The sequence below is a fragment of the Octopus bimaculoides genome, chromosome Z (assembly GCF_046866305.1).
Source record: "Octopus bimaculoides isolate indiv1 chromosome Z, ASM4686630v1, whole genome shotgun sequence".
Lineage (NCBI taxonomy): Eukaryota > Metazoa > Mollusca > Cephalopoda > Octopoda > Octopodidae > Octopus > Octopus bimaculoides.
Genome location: NC_142944.1, coordinates 41,448,186 through 41,458,185, shown reverse-complemented (window position 1 = coordinate 41,458,185; position 10,000 = coordinate 41,448,186). Strand labels below are relative to the sequence as shown.

The following is a 10,000-nucleotide window of genomic DNA, read 5'->3' as shown; positions in this document are numbered from 1 at the left end:
ATATACATATATATATGCTGTGTATATATATATATACACACACACAATGCATACATACATTCATACATATACAAAGACATGGAGATATGTATCTACATGTTTTGAGTGAGTCTGTATGTATGAGCATGAACACGTATGTGTGTGCATGTGTGTGTGTATGCTTGTGTGTGTATGTGTGTGTGTGTGTGTAATGTTAATATATGTCTATGCACTCACTGGTATGAATGAATCTATCTCTGCTAAAAGCGACATTTTCCACATTTTTGCTGTAATATATGATGTAGTCATGTTGGAGTTGGTGGGAGAAAACACAGATGGGGAGGCACAAATCTTTAGCTGAGAATTAATTGTGTGGATGTTGTGTAGCCCGATGTCATGTGTGCTGGAGCTGTGTTTTGCTATAATTAAAGGCATTCCAATCGTGACCATCTTGCCTTTTATTCAGACACTCTATTACTGGAATACATATTTTGATTGCTATAACTTAACAGTCCCTGCCGTTTTAATTAACCAGCCTAATGTCAACCAGCACTGATTAAATAGATCAGTTATTAAAGACAATCCAACCATGGCTTTCCTGCACTATTTATACTATCTAACTTATAGCATATAGTTTTGTTGTATTTTTTTTTTTTTTGCATGTTGTTGGTAGTGTTTGTGCAGCCCCAGGTCAAGTCTCTTTGAATAGTTCTCTGATCAAAGGCCATGACCATCTTAATTTTTATTCAGACACTTTATAACTGACAACACAACCTGACATAGCATACACTACTGCTGTTGTTGTTATTTAACCCCTGGTCAGTCCTGTTCCAGGCAGACCCATGATCAAAGGAGTTCCAGCTGTGACCATCCCATCCTTTATTCAGATGTAGTGTATCTAACAGTAAATCATCTAATGTTTAATACAGTAGTTAGTATTAGTGGCTATAGTTGTCGTTTAACCACAGGTTAGTCCTGATCCAGACAGACCAATGATCAAAAGCATTTCAGCTTTGTGAAAACCCCATCAAATATTCATTCAAAAATAGTGTATCTAGGGCTACATAATCAAATATGTATTGTACAATAACTAGTATTAGTATCTATAATCACTGTTCATTAGCACCAGGCGAACAGTGATTAAGCAAACATATCATCAAAAAATTCCAGTCGTGACCAACCCAACTTTGCTTCAGGTCTATATTGTCCAACATGTCCTTCTTTTAAACCTTTTAATACCATCGTGTTGGTGGTTCTCTGTTTTAAAATTATCTAAATTAAAACCTGCTTCTGTGAAAAACCATGTTAATTTATGTTTCAAACACGAGATGAAAAATTCAGCCAATAAATTCATTATTTTCAAAATTAATAGTAACAAAAATAGTATATCTCCATGGTAATCATCGTCGTCATCATCACCATTTGGCAGAGTTTCTACAGCTGGATGCCCTTCCTAACGCCAACCACTTCGAGAGTGTAGTGGGTGCTTTTACGTGCCACCAGCACGAAAGCCAGCCAGGGGGTACTGGCAACAGCCACGCTCGAAATGGTGTATTTTACGTGCCACCTGCACAGGAGCCAGTCCATGAAAATTCTATATAAACTTATGTTCAAAATACAAGATGAATAATGAACCAGTTATTTTGACTAAATTCTCCATTGATTTCAAAATTTATTGAAAAATTACTATTTCAAGAGAAATATGGTCATAAAAGTGTTAAAGTGCTCGAATTAAAAACCTTACATCAAAATTCCATGATAGCAAATTAATAATAAGCAAGTAAATTTTAATAAATGCTTCATTATTTTCAAGAGTTTCAACAGAAATATGGTAATAAAAAGGTTAAGATGGTAGAAACTTCTAGTAGAATGCAAGTGAACAGATAGGTTCTTACTTGCTAATTCATTGGAAGTTAACTGTTCACCATAGTTACAGACAAAGTGTAAATAAATACATATTAAATTATACTTTGAAATAAATCAGTAAAATTAAACCTCTTTTTCTACTTCATTCTTCCTTTATTATGTTTTTTTATTTTATTCTTGTTTTTGTTTTTTTTTAATATTTTTCTCATGTGGGGAATGAGTGTTAAACCATAAATTAGCGTGGATAGCAGAGTATTTCTTTACAGAAATATGTCTATGTTTACTCACACACACACACACACACACACACACACACACACACACACACACACACACAAACACAAACACACACACACACACACACACACACACACACACACACACACAAACACAAACACATGCACACACAAATGCATTCATGCACACACACACACACACGCATATACGCATTTATATATATATATATATGTGTGTGTATATGTATAAGCATACATATATATATATACTTATAGGCATATAAATATATATATGTATATATATATATATGTATGTGCGTATATATGTATATATATATATATATATGTATATATATATATATATATATATATATATATATATATATATATATATATATATATATATATATCGGTGTGCATGTGCATGTGTGTGTTTATGCATGTATATACACATGTAAGATGGTTTCATAGGTGCTGGCAAATCAGAGGACAGTGCTAACTTCCATTGTCTGCTTTGGCATGGTTTCCATTGTTGGATACTCTACCTAGCACCTCAGCATTGCCACAGTCTAATGACTGAAACAAGTAAAAGATGAAAGATGAAGATAACATATACATACATATGTGTGTGTGTGTGTGTGTGTGTGTGTGTGTGTGTGTGTGTGTGTGTGTGTATGTGTGTGTGTGTGTGTGTGTAACAAACACATACATATATTAAATATATATATATTTTTAAAAGATTTTACAAAAAATACATGATACCATCACAATATTAGAAGAAATATTTTTTTAAAATAAGAATTATTAACTAAACAAATGTTTAAAAAACAAAATTAAACAGTTTTATATGAACCATTTGAAAGGAAATTCTTGTACTCTGTATAAAGTCTATTTGAAAAATCAGGTTATGGAGTAATCCTCATAGACTATGTTGTTTTGGAAATGGTGCTGACTATTTGTGCATTAGTTTTGGTTTTAGAAATTTTATGGAATATTTTTTTTCCATTTATAGTTGATTATTTTCTTCCTTTATTAAAAAAAAAAAAATATGGTGGCTTTTAAAAAATTTTTCCATTTGTGTACATGTTTAGATATTCACTGCATGGAATATTTCTAAAAGATTATCTTTGATTTGTTGTATATATATCCTGACCCAATGTATTAATTTTGGTCCTGTCTGGTGCATACACTGTAATTCTTGTTACATTGTGGACACATTATACAGTAAATGAGATTTATTGTTTTGCAATTCATGTTGGCATCATCTCTCAGCTCTTTCCCATTCTTGAATCTTTTCCTTGTAGCAAAAGACACTTGCCCAAGGTGCCACACAGAAGCACTAAACCCAAAACCACGTGGTAGCAAAGTGAGCTTCTTAATTACACAGCCATTCCTGCACCTATCTGCCCACTGATTTTCTTCACAAACATTTGGTCAATACAAAGCTGATGTCACTCAATAGGATCGAACCTGAGACCACGTTGTTGTGAAGTGAACTTCATAACCATACAGCTTACTTTTCTACCTTTCAACCAAACTACGCACACGCACATATTTTCTTATATAGCTTTTTTGTGTACATACAAGCACTCACTCTCTCTCTCTCTTTCTCTTTCTCTTTCTCTCTCACACACATACACACACATACGCACGCACAAAAGCACAGACACAAAACATACACATACATACACAAATGCACAAACACACACACACACACACAAATTTTTATACGTTCTGATTTCAAATACCGCCCAGGTAGTATTTACAATTTCCTCTTTACAAAGTCCACAAAAGCTAATCCACAAAACTGAAATTAATGCTGTAGTTCGTATGATTGACAAAATCCCTTATAGTTAGTTGGTGCCCCAGCTTGACTGTAATCAAATACTTAAAAAATTACAAAAAGAACAAGAAGAAACAAAACATTTCAAAGTTCCTCTTTTCTTCATGTTTTTTTTTTTTTTCTGTATCTTTCTTTTCAATTTTCAAAAAGTTTTCCCTGTCCTGGCATTTAAACTTCATTGGTAAACAATTATATTTGAGCGGGTGTGTTGTAATTTCTGTAACCATGTTGAAATTCTTTGACAATATCTTGTAAGGCTCATATAACCGACAAATGGTATAAAACTTTGGCCTTATTAAAGGGAAGTTAGTGTGGTTAAACTACTTCCTAGTTGCAAGTGTAATGCCGGGTAAAAGGGTAAATGTAGGTGTCATTATATATGTTGCTATAGTTGTTATTGGTGTTGTTGCTGTTGTTGCTTTACAAATCAGCGAGGGAAGTTACCTGCGATAGCTCGAATTGCTAGAAATAACAGCCAAATTTCCCACTACAATCAACAAATCGCTCGTACACTATTATTTTACCAAAGGAATGGTACAATGGAATTATGGATACCCTATATGATGCCCTTGGGCAGGTATCTTCTACTATAGCTCGGTACTGACCAAAGTCTTGTGAGACGGAAACTGAAAGAATCCCGTCGTATATATATGTGGGTGTGGGTGTGTATCTCTATTTGTGTTTCTTTGTGTCTGTGTTTGTCCCACTCTCCATCACCGCTTGACAACGAGTGTTGGAGTGTTTACGTCCCAGTACTTAGCGGTTCGGCATAAGAGACAGATAGAATAAGTACTAGGCTTTAAAAATAAGCCCTGGGGGTCGATTTGTTCCAGGCGGTGCTCCAGCATGGCCGCAGTCAAACGACTGAAACAAGTAAAAGAATAAAAGCAAAGAACGTATATATGAACGTATATGCGTGTACATAGGCATACATGTGTGTATATGATTTTGATCATGATAGTTCTATTCATAATTAATTTTGTAGCAGCTAAATGGCGTTACATTTTGAGATAAGCTTTAATTTGGTCGACTCTACTGCGAATTGTTCGAACAATCGTTGATTGAATATCAGGAGCTCTTCGAATATTTACTGCTCGCTGCCTATTGTCTAATATCCATAACACTTCAAATTGTGTTTCTTACGTTAAATTTTTCCATTTTCTTTTCTTCGTTTCATTTCATTTCACTTCATTTTATTTTTGTGGCCACAGATATCAGATGTGCAAACTCGGCGTTTTGCCGCATTTACAACACAAAAATTAAAAATAAAATCAAGGATTAAATGAATACCAAGCGACCACTCATTCCAAAACCAGATACCAACAAATACTGATTGGTTATTAATATGATAAATTGCGTCATTGTTCCCTGCTCGATCGTTTTATTTTAATTTAACCACTCTCCTTCTGTATTTTTATCTATTTCTCCTAAATTATAATAATCTTCATTTAATACCATGTTTACCATGTCTAACAAACAAAAAAGCAAATTGTTGCTGGAATATCGAAAAGGAAACGAAAGATCAGACGCGACAGCAGTGTTTTAATTTGTTCCTTAAATACAATATCATTCTTTATGTTTCACTGCTTATGCTGTATTTTCAGTAATATCATACCTTAAAAAAAAAACAGAAAGTTAAATGTCCATCAAGTAAATGGTAAACGTACAGTGGAAAATCGAGTTTTAAATGACGTTTTCGAAATCAAACAAAAATTGAATGACTTGTATCGTTATCGATCGTTGCTTATTTATCGGTTTTCTTTCTTTGTGTGTTTATATTTTACTGGATTGAAAACGCAATAAGCTAGAAATTCAAGAACCGAAAAATAAAAAACTCAGTTTGACAGGTGTTGCGTTTACTTTACGATTTAATATTTCGATTTAAGATTATTTAACATCGACGTAAAACGAAACGTTTATTAGGTGAAGTTCGCCTATGTGTTTATGTAACGTATACTAAGACACGCACCTACGCACACGCACACATCTACACGCGCGTGCACCCCCACACATTCACACAGAAACTCAGACACACACACACTCATTCACGCTCTAACTTAGCCTACCTCTTAAAATTTCTGTTAGAAATGAGAGCCAAATCTAAAATGAACCGACATTAAACTAAATGGCATGAACTAAGGACTGTCTCTACTTACGGCAGTCTTCAATGTGAACGTATATTTAGAAGGCCGCATACTGTGGCATTCAACTTGAGAGAACTTCTTATACAGACGCACACCACTAAGAGAAGCGTGGCTGTGTGGTAAGGAGCTTGCTTACCAACCACATGGCTGCAGGTTCAGTCCCACTGCGTGGTAACTTGGGCAAATGTCTTCTACTATAACCTAGGGCCGACCAAAGCCTTGTGAGTGGATTTGGTAGACAGAAACTGAAAGAAACCGTCGTATAATATATATATATATAGATAGATAGATACATACATACATACACACACACACACACACACACACACACACACACACACATACACACACACACAAATAGAAATTTTATTAATTCTACTGGTCTTAGTAAATATATATGGGAACTAAAATCTAAAAATATTATGTACAATTTAAAGTGGGAGATAGTTTGTAAGGCTAAATCTTATCGAATAGGTAGTGCTTTATTTTTATTATGTACTAATGAATTTAAGGAGATATTATTAACTGATAATAGAAAATTAATTCCCTAGATGAATGAAAAATTAAGTGCAGACATAAGTTAAATTACTTATATAATAAGTTTAGCTAATTTATGTATTTATATAAACCCTATTTTAAGTTACTAATTATTGTAGTTATGATTTGTAGAAGTAGAATGTGTATAAATTAGCACGAGATTATAAATGATATATTGCATATTTAGAATTAGATTAAACTAAGATGTTTATAAAATGAATAAATAAATTAATTAATGAAAATAGATTAAATTATTGTAATTTAGTTTAATTTTTGTATATTATATATAATGTATTTTACGTATTTTAGATTTATTTCGACTTTAGAATTTCCTAGTAAATGTTATACTACAGTTAATTTTTTTTCTTATTTTCACATCTAAAATGCCTTATGTCATCTTAACGGTTTAAATACATACTTCTATCTCATTATTCCATAATTTTTTATTTACGCCGTATTTTCACGTGATATATTTCTTATAAACGCTAAGCTCTACGTATTACGTTTAAAATTTTAGTTTAAAAGCATTTCTTTGATAAGATAAGCTATGATTTTATTTTAAGAAATATTTTTAAGAGTTTTTCGATTATTTATTTATTTATTGTTAAAACAAGTATTTTTTAATATATTTATTTGATATCTATTATAAGTTACAATACGTATATTGATTTAATATTATTATTATTATTATTATTATTATTGTTCAGTAGTTTTATTTTTATAACGTGCTTTCACTTCACTACCGAACGCAGCTCTGTGCGCCTTGGGTATGTGCTGTGGTGCTCTTATGTTTACTGTATTGAAAGTGTTTTGCGTAGAATGTGTGCAGTACCCAGTAGTGCAATTTTCTGTATGTTATATATATTTGTAAATCCTGATGTTTTTGTTATGTATTTGTCTGAATATTTTTTTATTATAACTAAGGCACCTACTATGATAGGAATTGTTTCTGTTTTTAGATTCCACATTCGAGTTATCTCTATTTCCAGGTCTTTGCATTTTGAAAGTTTTTCCATTTCTTTTAGAGAAACGTTGTCATCTGCTGGTATTGATACATCAATTAGAAAGCATTTTTTTCTTCATGATCTTTGACAACTATATCTGGTCTATTTTCTTTAATTTCTCTATCTGTGTGTATTGGCATATCCCAGAGTATGGTTGCTTTCTCGTTTTCTGTGACCTTTTCTGGCGTGTGTTTATACCATCTTTTTTCTGTTGTTATTCCATAGTGTTGGCATAGCTTCCAATGTATATAGGTCCCAGCTCTGTTGTGTCTGTGAATATATTCCTTCTTAGCCAGGACTGGGCAGCCAGAGATAATATGATTTATTGTTTCTTGTCCATCTCCACATATTCTACAGTTACTTGTTATATTTCTTTTCATTATGTGTTTTTGGTAATTTCTGGTGGGGAGGCTTTGGTCTTGTGCAGCAATTAAAAATTCTTCAGTCTCTGCTTTGAGTCCTGAGCTTCTCAGCCATTGCTGGGATTTTTCTCTGTCTATTTCTTTCGCATTTAGTTTAGCCCAGTATTTACCATGTAGGGGCTTTTCTTGCCATCGTTTTATCATGGTTCGTTGCTGTTCTAATTTTAGTTTGGATTTCATTTGTTTTATAGCTTTTGTTGTTTCTTCTTCTTCTTCTTCTTCTTCTTCTTCTTCTTCTTCTTCTTCTTCTTCTTCTTCTTCTTCTTCTTCTTCTTCTTCTTCTTCTTCTTCTTCTTCTTCCTATTTGTTAGATAGATTGATTTCTTGTTTGTATTTGTCAGCTTCCTTAAATACTGAAAACAGCTTTTTGTTTTGCTCGTGTTTTGTGGCTATTTGTATTATTATTATTATTATTATTATTATGATTATTATTATTATTATTTACATTTTATTTTGGACATGACGAGTGATTATACGTTTGAATAGATTTCATTGTAGATCGATTTGATTATTAATTGAATTATTGATCGAATTGGCTTTATTAGTTATCTATTTGAAAATATAGCCACGAAACGTGTGTAGTCATTTTTATACCATTTACTAGCTATTCTTTTATTTACTTAATTGATTTTTAGAATAAGGTTTTTATGATATATTTTTTAGAGGATATGAATTACATTCTTCATTATTGAATTGTTTAATAGTAGTTTTTCTCTAAATTATATATATATATATATAAATAACGTTAGCAGAACGCGCATTTCAGTGTACTGCGCATGCTCAGTGATAGGTACCCGATCGCCGCATACCAGCCATATTTCACTCTCAACAATATAGATACATACATAAAAATTAAATATTAGCTACTGGGAGGCAATGTGTGTATGCGTGAGTGTGTGTGTGTGAATGCGTGTGTGTGTGCGTGTATCTCCCTATCTATTTATCTATCTTTCTAGACAGATAGATAGATAGATAGACAGACAGACAGACAGACAGACAGATCACAAAAAATCAGTAGGTATGAGAGATGAAAATATTTATTATACCAGTTGATAGCCGTAGGATGACAGCTATTTCGCAGCCTTCATCATGCAATAATAATTTTAGTCTATAATAAATTATTTTACATGTGTACACCAATATGCATGTTACACATTCTAAAATACAACTGTACATTTACAAACCAATGCAGGTTTAGAAAGCTAGCTCTTCAGATCAACAGTACTTTCTGCTTACTTCAGTTTTTCAACTCTAAAGGCAGTTCATCTGAAGAGCCAGCCTTCTATATCTGCATTTATTTGTAAATGTACCATAGCACAATGTGTAACATGCATATTGGTACAGACATGTGATATAGTTTATTATACATTAAAATTATTATTGCATGATGAAGGCTGCGAAACGGCTGTTATCCTACGGATATTAAGTGGTTAAATGAATATATTCACCCCTCATACCTCCTGACATTTTATCGTCTATACACTCCACATGAAAGAATTTCATCGAGTGGACCTCTTGGATTTCAGCTGCATAGAATTCTACATTATACTCCTCCGTATTGGATTACTTTGTGGTAAGCTAGCCAGGTTCCCCAGAGGAGCTTTTCTGTTATTTCACAGGATTCTATGAATGCATATATAGCACATTATATATATATATATATATATATATATATATATATATATATATAAATTGAAACTTTATAACATATATTCCTGATCTCTATCCTTAACATCTAATCTACTTAAATCAATCATCAGATTCCTGTATTGATTATCCTTGTTATTTCCTAACATCCTTTCTTTCTTCAGTCCCTTAAACATTAGTAAACACATTATTATAAATTAATATAAATCCGATAATAATTTTTATTTTTTATTCACATTATATAAATAAAGCTTACCTATGTGTCTCCTAAATAGTATCATTATCTTATCGTCAGCTAATAATTTTTTTAAAGATAATTCAA

General features: G+C 32.4%; 1 protein-coding gene across 1 annotated transcript in view; it reads left to right on the top strand.

Annotated features, from left to right (window-relative positions):
• The window catches only part of LOC128249592 (uncharacterized), a 245,488-nt gene that overhangs the window by 205,917 nt on the left and 29,571 nt on the right, over positions 1-10,000 (top strand). The gene's annotated exons all lie outside the window — the stretch shown is intronic.